Here is a 16,543-nt window from a genome sequence, read left to right as displayed (position 1 = left end):
ATTTGTATGTCTGTTCTTCTGTATAGATGCTTTCTTAGTCTGCTCATTAGGTTGCATTACATTCCTGCTGTCTCATTTGTGAAAGCCCTACTCCAGTCCTAGGTCCTTGGAATCAAAGCCAACTAGATGAGGGGTGGGGTGGGGATTTAGACATGCAGCTGAAAGGCAATGAGGGATCAGGGTGGCACCTAGAAGACAGGAAGTGTGGAGACAGTTGATGGCCCAGCTCTGCTCTGGGCCTTGGAGTAATGGTGGTTCCTCGTTAGTCCAACCCATTCCATCAAGGTAGAAGTCTATTATAAAGATTTCAGCAGATGACTCACCCGATCGTAAAGAGACCACACTTGCCAGCAATGTCTTCTGTGTACTATGCCCCTCTTCCATTTACAGGTGTCCTTGGGAACCAAGCAGACATTGACAAGGAGACTTGGGCTTCCAGATCCTGACTCCATTCAGATACAGCTGCCAAGGGGCACACAATTTAAAACAGAACTCATGTTTTCTAGAAGCCTATGATCTAGTTGTGGAGATAAATTATACAAACCAAAAAGTGACAAGCAAGGTTTTGGACATTAGGACTTCTTTATTGCTGATGTGTGTAGTTCAGTAGTTTTCTGGAGACTTTTGTCAAAGGGCCTATGGATGAGCAAAGAGCAAAGAGAAATAATTTTCCAGGATTAGGAATGGTGGGTGCAGAGAGTTAAAGGAATCTTTGTGAAGACTGATTATGAAGGCATGATTCTTTCTGCATAATAAATTGTGTACTTTATTATTATTAGTTTAAATGTGACAACCGTGATCATTCTTGGTTAATATTGACATTACCCTTTGCAGGTAAGCACACTCAGGTAGAAAGGTGGTTAAATACTGTATTACATACCTCCAAGGATGACCTGTTCTCAGTCTTCTGGGATTTCTGATAGAGGGAGTTTAGCAGACTCTTCACAAAGTGTTAGGTGCCAAGAATTGATTCAAAGCTCCTGATCACTGGGCTGTTCATTCAGAGTGTGGGAGTTCCTTGGTGTGGTACACTGTAGACACATTTAAACAGAGGGCAGTGTGGACTGGATGTTCTCTGAGGTCCCTTTACTTCTGAGGTTCTAAGTAGTAAGGGACTTTGGATAAGGGAGAAACTTAAAAAAGTTACAGTGGCTGAAGAGAGCCTAAGAGAAAAGTAGGGGCCTAAATTGTACCTGAAGGCTGGGCAGAGTTGGAAGGACATATTCGTTCCTCCAGACAGGAGAACATATGATCAAAGACTACCTGTGGACAATTATCACAGATCAAAGACTAGCTGGGGACAATGATCACAGTGACTGCAGGATGGTGGAATACTTATGAAGCAAATAATATGTAAATAAGATTTATTTGTGTCAAGGAGGGGGCAGCATTTAAATAACTGGCAGTTGAAAATTGTAACATATTAGTTATAGGTCTAAAATTAGATGTTGAGAATAAACAGCTATTTCAGAAGAATGGACACAGTATTAAATTAAAATACAAGTAAGATTTATTTGTTGGAGGAAGTGGGAGAGGAAGGTACATGTTCAGTTGACTCAACAGTTTAAATCATACCTAAGACATTTACATATCAGCTATATGCTAATCCTTATATGATAATTAGTAATTAAATTCATTTTGCAAAAACATCAGTGAAAGCTTTGCTGTGAAACAGTTTTGTAGGAGGCTAGTTGAAATTATTGTTAAATGCCTATTTGAAAGGGCAATTAGTTAGACTATTCTATAGTTCAAGCTTTTCACTAAGTGACTTAGTGAGTTATACTTAATGAAGTTCTGTTATACATAGATCAGAGGTCTGAAGCTCTTGGAAATTCTTATATTTTAATAAAGTAAGCAGTCAAGAACTGTTTAATGATAATAAGAGTAGCTTGACACAGATACATATTTAGTCACCTGTTTAACAATCACAGAATGTCAGCCCTAAAGAGCACCTTAGCTGACCTAGGCCAAGACCTTCAGCATCAGACAGTCTTGTAGCCTGGAGAGATTTTTCTCTGTTTCTTCCTAAACCTCTACTATAGTGGTTCTTAAAGTGTGGTCCTGCCTCAGCAACATCAGGGACCTTTTGAAAAATGCAAATTCTGGCTGGGTGTGGTGGCTCACACCTGTAATCCCAGCACTTTGGGAGGCTGAGGCGGGCTGATCACTTGAGGTCAGGAGTTTGAGACCAGCCTGGCCAACATGATGAAACCCTGTCTCTACCAAAAATATAAAAAATTAGCCGGGTATGGTGGCACACACCTGTAATCCCAGCTACTTGGGAGGCTGAGCCAGGAGAATTGCTTGAACCCGGGAGGCAGAGGTTGCAGTGAGTCGAGATCTTGCCACTGTACTCCAGCCTGGGCGACAGAGCAAGACTCCATCTCAAAAAAAAAAAAAAAAAAAAAAGAGTTAAAAACATGCAAATTCTTAGGCCCCACCTCTGATCCCCTGATCGACTGAATCGAAACTCTGGGGTGGACCCAACAATATGTAGCTTAGTAAGCCCTCCAGGTGATCCTGATCCACACTGGGGTTTGAGAACTGTTTCCCCACACTACAGCTTCAAAATATCTTGAGGAAATAACTTCTCTTAGATCACTCTTAGCCACACAGAGAAATACTTCCTGTTTTATGTCTAAATTTATCTTCCTAAAGCTTTGAAGGGTGGAGCACACTATCTTCAGAAGTGTAGATATTTTTTTCACATTCCTTTATGGGCAACATGCTAGGGTGCATCTCGGCAGAAGGGTGGCCAAGCCTGGGAGGGGATGAAGACAGAGCTGGCACTAAGCAGGGACATGGGGAAACAAGGGCTGATCTTAGCCATTATTTGATTATTTGATAATCCAAGATTCACTCCAAAGAGGAGCACAGCATAGTCTGGTTCAGCACCTGGGTTTTTAAGACTAATAACACTGAGTCAGAGATTCACAAGGTTGGGGGGGGGGGGAATCTTTGGACCTAGGTAGTAGAGATAAGATGACGGGAATCATCTATACTGGCCAACATTGTTCTAGAAATTCTCTGAATAAAGCATAACAGAATAGAGAAGGGTCCAGCCCTCTGGGGATATAGCATTGACAAGGAAAAAATGACCTCAGATGACTGGCTGCAATTTAGGGCAGGATTCTACTGCTCCCCTCCCCCTCATTTCTGCCAACCCAGCATTAGCTAAGAAATCCAGGGATCCAGGATGCACAAGTAATGAGGGCGGAAGGAGCACATAGGTGGTCCAACTGTGCTGCTGAGGTCTTCCCAGCACTGTTTGGGATCTGTTCCAGAGAAGGGAAGGACTGTGCAGATAGTTGGTGGCTACTGCTTTGTCTGCCTAGAGTGGAGTAGCACTCTGTTCTCAGAAATACTGCTTTCCACAGTGTGGTTTAATGGGATCCCCCAGTTTCTGACTGATCTGCTTCCCTAACTCAGTGATTGGCTACAGGTAGGCATGTTCCCCAAATTCAGTCCTGAGACTTCTGACCTTCAACTAGATGGAAGATCTTGGGTTTGCTCAGGTGGCAAACCTGTGAGGTATGAGTCTGAGCTGTTCGGTGGCCATGTCCCACAGGCTGTGCAGAAGAAGCCAGTCTGTGGTGGGAGAGAGTGGCTGGTGCACTGAGAGAAGCAGAAACAAGAGACAGAGAAAGGGTGGGTGGTGTTCCAGTCCCAGGTGTGGTCAGTCCTGAGGTCCAGCTCATACCCACCTTTCCTGCAGTTCAGTTGGGTGAGCCTACAAATCTCCCTTTTCTGCCTAAGCCAAATTGTCCCTGTGGATACAGTGTCTAACTTCTTGTCATCTTTCTGAAGATGCTTTAACTGGCAAAGCATCCATCAGGGTTTTATTTTAGTTTTAGAGGTAATAATGATTATTTTATTTTATTTTCCCAGTGCATAAACAATCATCCTATGCTATTTTTTTATTGTGATGAAATATACAATACATAAGATTTGCCATTTTAACATTTTTTAGTGTGCAATTTAGTGGCATTAAGTACATTCACATTGTTGTGACATCACCATTCATCTCCAGAACTTTTTCATCTTCCCCAACTGAAACTCTATACCCATTAAACAATACCTCCCCATCTCAGGCAACCACCAGAGGATTTCTAGTCAAAAGTAGAATGGTGGTTTTATTTGCATTCTAATACTTCCCTTGGAACAGTTCTTGAGGCCTTTGAGACATTGGGCAGATTAACTTCAGGGGAGAGATGAGACTTCTAGGTTCCTTCCCATGGCTACACTTTTCCAATTGAAATTCACCAACTACTTTTCTATCTCGCCTCAGTAGTGTGAGCAACCTTAAGTTAAACAGGCAGGACTTGGAGGGTCTAATTATAATGCAATTTTACTTTTAACTCCCACTATTGCTTTAAATGTATTCTGTGGAATTAGTCTTTGTCCCACCCTCGATTAAATTTGGGACAATATGACTATTCCATTTATTCATATGCAATAAAAAGGTCTTGCAATTAGTAATTAAAATGTCCAATCTTGGGTAATCATCACATAATCAAATCTAGGAGGCTCCTCCTTTCCCGAGCTCAGATGAGAAGCCTGCAGTGAGGAAGGAAGGAGGCAGGCTGTTTCCATGTGATTCCATCTAATGCTTTTACCTTTTTTTTCCTCTTTCTGAGATGGAGTTTCACTCTTTTTGCCCAGGCTGGAGTGCAATGCTGCAATCTTGGCTCACTGCAACCTCCACCTCCCAGGTTCAAGTGATTCTCCTGCCTCAGCCTCCCAAGTAGCTGGGATTACAGGTGCCTGCCACCACGCCCGGCTAATTTTTTGTATTTTTAGTAGAGACGGGGTTTCACCATGTTGGCCAGGATGGTCTTGATATCTTGACCTCGTGATCCGCCCACCTTGGCCTCCCAAAGTGCTGGGATTACAGGCATGAGCCACCACACCCGGCCTGTTTTTGCCTTTTCTTCTGCAGTTTTCCAAGTGTGGTTTCTGACCCTGCAAGCATAAACTGCAGGAAGGGAGAAGAGGTATGGGGTACAAGGAATGCTTACCTGGCTGGTACTGTTATGTTGAGCTAACAGGGGGCTCTAGAAACTTGGCAGATGTTTAGAGCTCTCTGGTGGCCATATTAATAGACACTTCTTCAAAGACCCAACCCTCATCACTGGTATCTCTTGTTCCTAATTTCCCTAGCTGGGGCAAGTACAGCTCTATTTTGGATGGCCATTTCCTTCTTCTTCAGCTCTTAGGAACTTTAGATTATTTATGGCTTACCCTACTGAGGTTTTGCTGCCCCTCTAGGTAACCCCCAGGACAAGACCTAAATTGATCCTTTGTGCTAGCTCTTGCTTGCATGAGGCCCCCAAAGGGATTAACAGCCCACCAAAGTGGCATTAAAATTACTTCGTAATGAAAACATGTGAACAATTAGCAGCCACAGAAAAATATTAAACTTAAGCAGAACCTGTCAGTCAAGAGTTTTGTGTCCTGCCAGAAACTGACTTCATAAATCAAGGAGAAATAAACTCGTTCTCAGACAAGCAAATGCTGAGGGAATTTGTCACCACTAGATCAGCTGTACAGGAAATTCTCAAAGGGGTCTTAAACATGGAAGTGAAAGGTTAATTTTCACCATTATGAAAATACACAGAAATATAAAAGACACACAGAACTAAATGAAATAGAGATTTAAAAATACGAAGGACTGTTGAAATGAAAAGCAGTTCTTTGAAAAGGTAAACAAAAATGATAAACCACTAGCTAGACTAACAAAGAAGAGAGAAGATCCAAATAAACACAATCAGAAATGAAAAAGGAAACATTACGACTGAAACCACAGAAATACAAAAGATCATTAGAGACTATTATGAGTAGCTGCACACTCACCAACTAGAAAATCTAGAAAGTTCACAGTTCATATAAAACAGCAACACAAAGGAGGAAAAGAAAGGAATCAAATGACAACACAACAGAATTTCATCAAACCACAAAGACAAGGAAAGAAAAGAAACAAAGAATTTATAAAAACGACTTGAAAACAATCAGCAATTTGACAGGAACAAAGCCTCCTGTGTCAATATTAACCTTGAATATAAATGGATTAAATGTGCCACTTTAAAGGTAGAGTTTGGTAGAATGGATTTAAAAAACATGATCCAACTATATGCTGCCTACAATAAGTTCACCTTACCCATAAAAATACATAGACTAAAAGTAAAGAGGTGGAAAATGAGATTCCAAGTAAATGGAAATCAAAAGTGAGCAGGAATAGCTATGCTTATATCAGATAAAACAGACTTTAAACCAAAAACGTAATATAATTAAAAAAAATGAAGGCCATTATATAATAATCAAGGGATCAATTCAGCAAGAGGATATAACAATTCTAAATATATATGCACCCAACATCAGAGAACCCAAATTCACAAAACAAATATTACTAGACCTAAAGAAAGATAGACAGCAATACAATAATAGCAGGGGATTTTAATACCCCACTCACAGCACTAGAGAAATCATAGAGACAGAACATTAACAAAGAAACATTGGACTTAAATTGGACTTTAGACCAAATAGACTTAACAGACATTTACAAAACATTCTGCCCCTAAACCACATACAACTACAAGGTGCATTCTTTTCATCAGTACATGGGATGTTCTCCAAGATAAACCACATGTTAGGCCACAAAACAAGTCTTAACAAATTTTTAAAAATCAGAATTAGATCAAGTATTTTCTCAGACCACAGTGGAATAAAGCTAGAAATCAATATCAAGAGGAACTTTGGAATCTATACAAATTAAACAACATGCACCTGAACAATTGCTGGGTCAATGAATAAATGAAGACAGAAGTTAAAAATTTTTTTGAAAAGAATGAAAATGAAAACACATCATACCAAAACACGTGAGATACAGCAAAAGCAGCACTAGGTGAGAAGTTACATCAAAAAAGTAGAAAGATCACAAATTAACGATCTAATGTTACACCTCAAGGAACTAGAAAAACCAGAACAAACCAAACCCCAAAGTTAGTAGTAGAAAAGAAATAGCAAAGATTAGAGCAGAACTAAATGAAATAGAGATTTAAAAATACAAAGGATTATTGAAATGAAAAGTGGTTCTTTGAAAAGATAAACAAAAATGATAAACCACTAGCTAGACTAACAAAGAAGAGAGAAGATCCAAATAAACACAATCAGAAATGAAAAAGGAGACATTACAACTGAAACCACAGAAATACAAAAGCTCATTAGAGACTATTATGGGTAGCTGCACACTCACCAACTAGAAAATCTAGAGGAAATGGATAAATTCCTGGAAAAACATAACCTGCCAAGATTGAACCAGGAAGAAACAGAACACCTGGATTCATATAGTTTGGCTGTGTCCTCACCCAAAACTCATCTTGAGTTGTAGCTTCGACAATTCCCATGTGTTGTGGGAAGGACCCAGTGGGAGGTAATTGAATCATGGGGGCAGGTCTTTCCCATGCTGTTCTCGTGATAATGAATAAGTCTCACGAGATCTGATGGTTTTATAAAGGGGAGTTTCCCTGCACAAGCTCTCTTCTCTTGTCTGTTGGCATGTGATATGTGCCTTTCACCTTCTACCACGATTGTGAGGCCTCCCCAGCCACGTGGAACTGTGAGTTCATTAAATCTCTTTCTTCTGTAAATTTCCCAGTCTCAGGTATGTCTTTATCGGCAGCGTGAAAATGGATTAATACATGGATGGATCAATAACGGGCAGCAAAATTGAATTAGTAATAAAAAAAAAAAACCCCAAGGCAAAAAAAAAAAAAAGTCTAGGACCAGATGGATTCATGGCCAAATTCTACCAAACATACGAACAAGAACTAATACTGATCCTCTGGAAACTATTCTGAAAAATCAAGGAGGTGTATCACCCTGATACCCAAACCAGACAAGGACACAACAACAACAAAACCACAAACCAATATCTCTGATGAACGTAAACACGAAAATCCTCAACAAAATATGAGCAAATTGAATCCAGTAGCACATCAAAAACATAATATACGGCCGGGCGCGGTGGCTTACACCTGTAATCCCAGCACTTTAGGAGGCCGAGGCAGGCGGATCACAAGGTCAGGAGTTTGGGACCAAGCCTGACCAACATGGTGAACGAGGTTAGGAGTTCGAGACCAGCCTGACCAACATGGTGAAACCCCGTCTCTATTAAAAATACATAAAAAAAAAAATTTGCCAGGCATGGTGGCGCATGCCTGTACTCCCAGCTACTCAGGAGGCTGAGGCAGGAGAATCGCTTGAACCCAGGAGGTGGAGGTTACAGTGAGCTGAGATCATGCCACTGCACTCCAGTCCAGGTGACAGGGTGAGACTCTGTCTCAAAAAAAAACAAAAACAAAAACAAAAACAAAAAAAACCCCATAATACACATAATCAGATGGGATTTATCCCAGGGATGCAAGGAATGTTTAACATATGCAAATCAATAAACATGATACATCACATAAACAGAATTAATAACAAAAACAGATTATCTCAATAGACACAGAAAAAATGCTTGATAACATTTGACATCCCTTCATGCATGATAAAAATCCTCAACAAACTAGGCATAGAAGGAATGGGCCTCAACAGAGTAAAGGCCATATACAACAAACCCAAAGCCAACACTATACTTCATAGGGAAAAGTTGAAAGCATCCCCTCTAAGAACTAGAACAAGAACACTTCTACCACTCTTATTCAACATGGTACTGAAAGTTTTCACCAGAGGAATCAGGCAAGAGAAAAAAAAAGGCATTAAAATTAGAAAAGAAGTCAAATTAGACTATTTGCTATGATATGATCTTATATCTAGAAAACCCCAAAGATTCCACCAAAAAACTATTCGATTTGATAAATGAATTCAGGAAAGTTTCAGGATACAAAATTAATGTACAGAAATTGGTAGCATTTGTATACATCAATAATGATCTAGCTGAGGACCAAATCAAGAAGGCAAGCCCATTTATAATAGCTACACATTTATTTTTTATTTTTTATTTTTATTTATTTATTTATTTTTTAGATGGAATCTTGCTCTGTCACCCAGGTGGGAGTGCAGTGGCATGATCTCAGCTACCTGGGAATATATTTAACCAGGAAGGTGAAAGATCTCTAAAAGGAGAACTACAAAACATTGATGAAAGAAATCATAGATGACACCGCATGTTCTCACTCATAGGTGGGAATTGAACAGTGAGAACACATGGACACAGGAAAGGGAACATCACACACTGGGGCCTGTTGTGGGGTGGGGGGAGGGGGGAGGGATAGCATTAGGAGATATACCTCATGTTAAATGACAAGTTAATGGGTGCAGCACACCAACATGGCACATGTATACATACGTAACTAACCTGCACGTTGTGCACATGTACCCTAAAACTTAAAATATAATTAAAAAAAAAAGAAATCATAGATGACACAAACAAATGGAAAAACGTCTCATGCTCATGAATTGGAAGAACCAATATCATTAAAATGACCATACTTTCCAGGGAAATCTACAGATTCAACACAATCCCTATAAAATTACCAATGCCATTTTTCACAGAATTAGAAAAAATAATCCTTAGAAATTTAGAAACTGGAGTGCAGTGGCATGATCTCGGCTCACGGCAACCTCTGCCTCCCGGGTTCAAGCCTCCCAAGAGGCTTGATTCTCCTGCCTCAGCCTTCTACATAGCTGGGATTACAGGCATGTGCCACCACGCCTGGCTGATTTTTGTATTTTTGTAGAGACGGGGTTTCGTCATGTTGGCCAGCCTGGTCTCAAATTCCTGACCTCAGGTGATCTGCCCACCTCGGCCTCCCAAAGTGCTGGGATAACAGGCGTGAGCCACTGCGCCTGGCCAACAATGACTCTTGAAAGGACTGTTGCCTTCCTCCCTTGAGACGCATTTCCCTTTATTCCTACCCTTCATGTCCTGTCACAAAGCCAACAGCTGAGCGGATGCACACTCTTCAATCCTATGTCGACTATGTGTTTAGAAAAATTTGTTTTTTGTGTGGAACTTGGCCAAAGAAATTCATCACCATAAGTAATTGATAGCCACCAATGAGCATGATATTAATCAATTATGCTTTCATTTTTTTGGATACCATGTTACTATTCATTCTATAGATTGTTCATGCATGTATGCATGTATATGTTCCCATATTTTATGACAGATCACTAAGGCTGTCCTCTGGAATATTTTTTTTGGGGGGGGTCATGGAAGTAGTATGGGCAGCTTGACAGCTTCCTAGCTCAGTGTTCATTTGTTAACACCACATTGACTGACAGTAACTCAGTTTTGTCCCTAGCTGTCTTCTGATATTTTCAATGGATACTAATTCTGGTAACTTCATATTCAGGTGGTTTGAAAATTGAGTTAAACAGCTTTTGTTTAGCCAAATGCTTCAAACTTACTTGCTTCAAAAGACATTTGGGGATAAGACTATCCCTAGAATTTGGAGCAAAGACTAAAGCAAAGACAGCTTAAATGCTCCAATCCTATCATTCCTGAATGCACATCTGCACTGCATCTATCTAGTACAGAATGAAGTAACATAGACTCTAAGTTTTGACTGTAAACTTTTGGTTTCACCCTGTTATGTTTCCTCCCTTTGTGGTTAGCCACTTTGGGAGGGGATTTCCGGAGATGCAGGCTTTACAGTTTGTTTCCCAAAATATTTTGTATCATTTTGTGTGACAGAGTGCATCGCCTACTCTGTGATACCTAGGCTGCAGAGATATGATTTATAAACACAGTCACATGATCATAATTTGTCCCAGTGATGAGAGGAGGTGTTTCTCCCAAGACCAGTTCTTTCCTTGGAAAGAAGAAACTTAATTTTTTTTATTGCAGTAGAATATTCATAAAATAAAATTTACCATTTTAACCACTTTTTGGTTTTTTTTTTTGAGACGGAGTCTTGCTTTGTTGCCTAGGCTGGAGTACTGTGGCACAATCTCGGCTCACTACAACCTCTGCCTCCTAGGTTCAAGCAATTCTCCTGCCTCAGCCTCCCAAGTAGCTGGGATTACAGGCATCCACCACCATGCCCGGCTAATTTTTGTATTTTTAGTAGAGACAAGGTTTCACCATGTTGGCCAGGCTGGTCTCAAACTCCTGACCTCAAGTGATCCACTCACCTCGGCCTCCCAAAGTGCTGGGATTACAAGCGTGAGCCACTGCTCCCAGCCCATTTTAACAATTTTCAAGTGTATAATTCAGTGGCATTAAGTTCACAAGGTTGTGCAACCATCACCACTATCCATTCCCATTAAACAATAACTCCCTCTTCCTCCTCCACCTAGTCCCTGGTAGCCGCCATTCTACTTTCTGTCTCTATAAATTTGACTACTCTAGGTGCTCATAGAAGTGAAGACAAATAATATTTGTCCTTTTGTGTCTGGCTTGTTTCTCTTAGCATAATGTTTTCTATGATCATTTATGTTGTAGCCCGGATCAGAGTGTCATTCGGTTTTAAGGCTGAATAATCCGTTCTATGTATGTATCACATCTTGCTTATCTGTCATCTGTTGAGGGCCACTTGGGTTGTTTCCACCTTTTGGTTATTGTGAATAATGCTGCCATGAACATTAGTATGCAAGGATCTGTTTGAGTCCCTGCTTTCAGTTCTTTAGGATATATACCTAGCAGTGGAATTGTTGGATGGTATGGTAATTCTGCTTAACTTTTTGAGGAACTGAGGAAAGGAAAACTGTTGCGGTATCATATTTTTTCTTCACCAACCACAAGTTGTATCTCCAGGCCCCAAATGTGATGCGACAGAGTATCTCAGAATACACCATTGCCATTTAGAATGAGGCCTGGGGTCAGGAGGACATCTCTTCAGCCTATCAAATGCTCTAGAGCTGGTTTGGTATCTCTCATAAAGGGCAATTCAGTTTGGGGTATCTTGTCTGAACCTGTGATATCTCTCTACAGAAGAGCTCCAGGTCCTTCCCCAAGAGGACCTTTATTTTTAGGGTAACTATAAAACTAATTCTGTATTTTTGGATTGATGCAGAATGGGGCTTTTCTGGAATTGGACTAAAGTCTAGGACTGCTCTAAGCAAGACTAGAAAAAACACATTTTCCTAAGCTGCTAAATCACATTCATCATCAAGTCCTGACAATTCTTATTCCTCCATATCACTTGATCCTGTTTTCTTTCCATCTCCACTGCCACAATCCTTGTCCAAGTTCCCCTCATCTCTGGTGAACCTCTGCATATCTTGCGGGTCTTCCTACGTATACTCTTTTCTTCACACTGTAGCCAGAATGATCTTTTTGAAATTCAGATCTGATCATGTCACCAACAGGATTTTGGGAGGAACCTAACAAGATGATTATAAAGTTCATATGGAAAAGTAAACAGGTAACACTCAGGAAGTTTTTGAAAAACAAGAGTAATGAGAAGGGGTCAGCCCCATCAAATATCAAAGTAGATTACAGGCCAAGTACGGTGGTTTATGCCTGTAATCCCAGCACTTTGGGAGGCTGAGGCAGGAAGATCACTTGGGTCCAGGACTTTGAGAACAGCCTGGGTAACATAGTGAGACCCCATCTCTACTAAAAATAAAAAAATTAGCTGGGTGTGGTGGCATGCTCCTGCAGTCCCAGCTACTCTGGAGGCTGAGGTGGGAGGATCACTTTTGCTCAGGAGTTCGAAGACACAGTGAGCTATGATCATGCCATTGCACTCCAGCCTGGGTGACAGAGTGAGACTCTGTCATAAAACAAACAAACAAACAAACAACAAACAAACAAAGAAACAAATCGATTATAAAAGCCATAAGTACTGAACCGGTTTCACATCAGCTCATGGACAGGCAAATCAATGGAACAAAATACAGAACTATAAATGAGAAGCAAAATAGATGAGAATTTAAATTATAATGAAGGTGGCGATTTGAATCAGTGGGGAAAATTTGTTTTTGAATAATTGGGTGTTGAGACAATTGGGAAAAAATTTTTTTCCTTAACTCACACATCACACCAAAGCAAGTTCCAAGTGTTTCAAGATGTTAAAAAAAAAAATGTTTAAGTGAAACCATAAAAATTCAAAAAGAGAATTCAGGAGAATGTCTACTTTCAGAGTACAAAGGGTTTTCTAAAAATGAAATATCTCAGAATCTTTCAAAGAAATGATTGGTAAATTTGTCTACATACAGATTAAGATTTTCTTCCTGGAAAAATGGAAATGACAAGCTGGTAAATACATGAGGGACAAGGCGTACTATTTCTAATATATATAAAGTGTTCTTACAAATCAATTACAAAGACCAATTATAAACAGGAAAGTCGACAAAGAACCTGGACAGGCAGTTCACAGAAATAATTCAAATCATCTGAGTGCTGTAGCTCATGCCTGTAATGCCAGCACTTTGGGAGGCCGAGGTGGGTGGATCACTTGAGCTCAGGAGTTCAAAGCCAGCATGGGCAACATAGCAAGACCCCGTCTCTACAAAAAATACAAAAATTATCTGGGCATGGTGGCATGCACCCATAGTTCCAGCTCTTTGGGAGGCTGAGGCCAGGGAGGATCACTTGAGCCAGTGAAGTGAAGGTTGCAGTGTGCCAAGATCGGGCAACTGCCCTCCAGCCTGGGTGACAGAGGGAGACTCTGTCTTAAAAAATACAATAATAAGTCAGATGGCTTTTAAATATGTATATGAAAAGATACTTCACTTCTTTTTAAATAACAGAAATGCAATTACATAATACAATAATACCAATCCTATCTATCAAGTTACCAAATAAAAATTTCTGGTACTACTACGTTGTGTTGGCAAAAGTATTTCAAGTCTGACATCTTATATACTGTTAGGAAGAGTGTAAATTGGCATTACTCTTCTAAGGACAATTAAAAATATCTATCAAAATGAAAAATGTATTTCCTGTTTGACCTAGCAATTTCATTTCTAGGAATTTTTCTGAGAATTATTAAAGACCCATATACAAAGATACCCTAAGAACATTCTAGAAGCAATGATTAATTCTGGCAGAGAAGGGTGCACAAGAGACTTTCAGAGGGGAATCATCACCAGAAGAATAAAATATCACACACTTTCTTAGCTACAATAAGATAAATTCCTCACTGACAGCCAATGTGTGATACAGTTCATGTATGTTCATATGGATGACTTAAAAAACCTAAGTGAAGCAAAAACTATTGCTTGCTGAATTCTAAAGTTTAGAGAAGGAGCTCTTTGTCAGGCCTCTGTGCCCAAGCCTGCACATATACAACCAGATGGCCTGAAGCAACTGGAGAATCACAAAAGAAGTGAAAATGGCTGGTTCCTCCTTTAACTGATGACATTACCTTGTGAAATTCCTTCTCCTGGCTCAGTAGCTCCCCCACTGAGCACCTTGTGACCCCCTGTCCCTGCCCGCCAGAGAACAACCCGTTTGACTGTAATTTTCCACTACCCACCCAAATCCTGGTAAACTGCCCCACCCCTATCTCCCTTTGCTGATTCCTTTTTTGGACTCAGCCCGCCTGCACCCAGGTGAAATAAACAGCTTTATTGCTCACACAAAGCCTGTTTGGTGGTCTCTTCACACGGAAGTGCATGACATTTGGTGCTGAAGCCCGGGACAGGAGGACTTCTTCAGGAGACTGGTCCTCTGTCCTCGCCCTCACTCCTTAAGGAGATCCACCTATGACCTCAGGTCCTCAGACCAAACAGCCCAAAGAACATCTCACCAATTTCAAATCGGGTAAGTGGTCTTTTCACTCCCTTCTCCAGCCTCTCTCGCTACCTTTCTTTCTTTTCCTTTTTTTTTTTTTAGACAAAGTCTAGCTCTGTCACCCAGGCTGGAGTGTAACAGCATGATCTCGGCTCACTGCAACCTCCGCCTCCTGGGTTCAAGCGATTCTTCTGCCTCAGCTTCCTGAGTAGCTGGGACTACAGGTGCATGCCACCACGCCCGGCTAATTTTTTGTATTTTTAGTAGATGGGGTTTCACCATGTTGACCAGGCTGGTCTCGAACTCCTGACCTCATGATCCGCCTACCTCAGCCTCCCAAAGTGCTGGGATTACAGGCATGAGCCACCGTGCCCAGCTGACTACCTTTCAATCTCCCTCTCTCCCTACCCTTCAATCTCCCTGTCCTTCCAATTCCAGTTCTTTTTCCTCTCTAGTAGAGACGAAGGAGACACATTTTATCTGTGGACCCAAAACTCCGGCACCAGTCATGGACTCAGGAAGACAGTCTTCCCTTGGTGTTTAATCACTGTGGGGATGCCTGCCTGATTATTCACCCACACTCCATTGGTGTCTGATCACCACAGGGATGCCTGCCTTCATCATTCACCCACATTCCCTTGGTGGCAAGTCAACTGCAGGGACGCCTGCTTTGGCTCCTCTCCCACATTGCAGCCCAGGGCTGCTCACCATCCCCCTTCTCCGTATCTCTACCCTCTCTTTTATCTGGGCTTGCCTCCTTCACTATGGGCAACCTTCCACCCTCTATTCTCCCTTTGTCTCCCTTAGTCTGTGTTCTCAAAAACTTAAAACCTCTTCAACTCTCGCCTGACCTAAAACCTAAGCATCTTATTTTCTTCTGCAACACTGCTTGGCCCCAGTACAAACTTGATAATGGTTCTAAATAGCCAGAAAATGGCACTTTTGATTTCTCCATCTTACAAGACCTGGATGATTTTTGTCAAAAAATGGGCAAATGGTCTGAGGTGCCTGATGTCCAGGCATTCTTTTACACATTAGTCCCTCCCTAGTCTCTGCTCCCAATGCCACTCATCCCAAATCTTTCTTCTTTCTCTCCTGGCTGTTCCTTCAGTTTCCACCCCAAGCTCTGAGTCCTCTGAATCCTCTTTTTCTACAGACCCATCTGACCTCTCCCCTCCTCCCCAGGCTGCTCCTCGCCAGACTGAGCCAGGTCCCAATTCTTCCTCAGCCTCAGCTCCCCCACCCTATAATGCTTCTATCACCTCCCCTCCTCACACCTGGTCCGGCTTACAGTTTCGTTCCATGACTAGCCCTCCCCCACCTGCCCAACAATTTCCTCTTAAAGAGGTGGCTGGAGCTGAAGGCATAGCCAAGGTTAATGCTCCTTTTTCTTTATCTGACCTCTCCTAAATCAGTTAGCGTTTAGGCTCTTTTTAATCAAATATAAAAACCCAGCCCCGTTCATGGCCAGTTTGGCAACAACCCTTAGACACCTTACTGCCCTAGACCCAGAGGGGCCAGAAGGCCATCTTATTCTCAATATGCATTTTATTACCCAATCCGTTCCTGACATTACAAAAAGCTTCAAAAATTAGATCCCAGCCCTCAAATCCCACAACAGGACTTAATTAACCTCGCCTTCAAGGTGTACAATAATAGAGAAGAGTTGCAATTACTTGCCTCCCCTGTGAGACAAACCCCAGCCACATCTCCAGCACACAAGAACTTCAAAACGCCTGAACTGCAGTGGCCAGGCATTCCTCCAGAACCTCCTCCCCCAGGAGCTTGCTTCAAGTGCTGGAAATCTGGCCACTGGGCCAAGGAATGCCCACAGCCCAGTATTCCTCCTAAGCTGTG

General features: G+C 41.4%; 1 long non-coding RNA gene across 1 annotated transcript in view; it reads right to left on the bottom strand.

Annotated features, from left to right (window-relative positions):
• Window positions 1-16,543, bottom strand: part of LOC129528293 (uncharacterized) — a 110,106-nt gene continuing 93,563 nt past the window's right edge. Inside the window, exons 2-3 of the long non-coding RNA XR_010131247.1 lie at window positions 881-1,031; window positions 1-462 (exon numbers count right to left, since the gene is read on the bottom strand). This is a non-coding gene — a long non-coding RNA (uncharacterized lncRNA). The remainder of the gene's footprint in view (window positions 463-880; window positions 1,032-16,543) is intronic.

This window comes from Gorilla gorilla, chromosome 17 (genome assembly GCF_029281585.2).
Source record: "Gorilla gorilla gorilla isolate KB3781 chromosome 17, NHGRI_mGorGor1-v2.1_pri, whole genome shotgun sequence".
Lineage (NCBI taxonomy): Eukaryota > Metazoa > Chordata > Mammalia > Primates > Hominidae > Gorilla > Gorilla gorilla.
The sequence above is the reverse complement of the archived record's forward strand: the minus strand, read 5'-3'. Positions and strand labels throughout refer to the sequence as shown.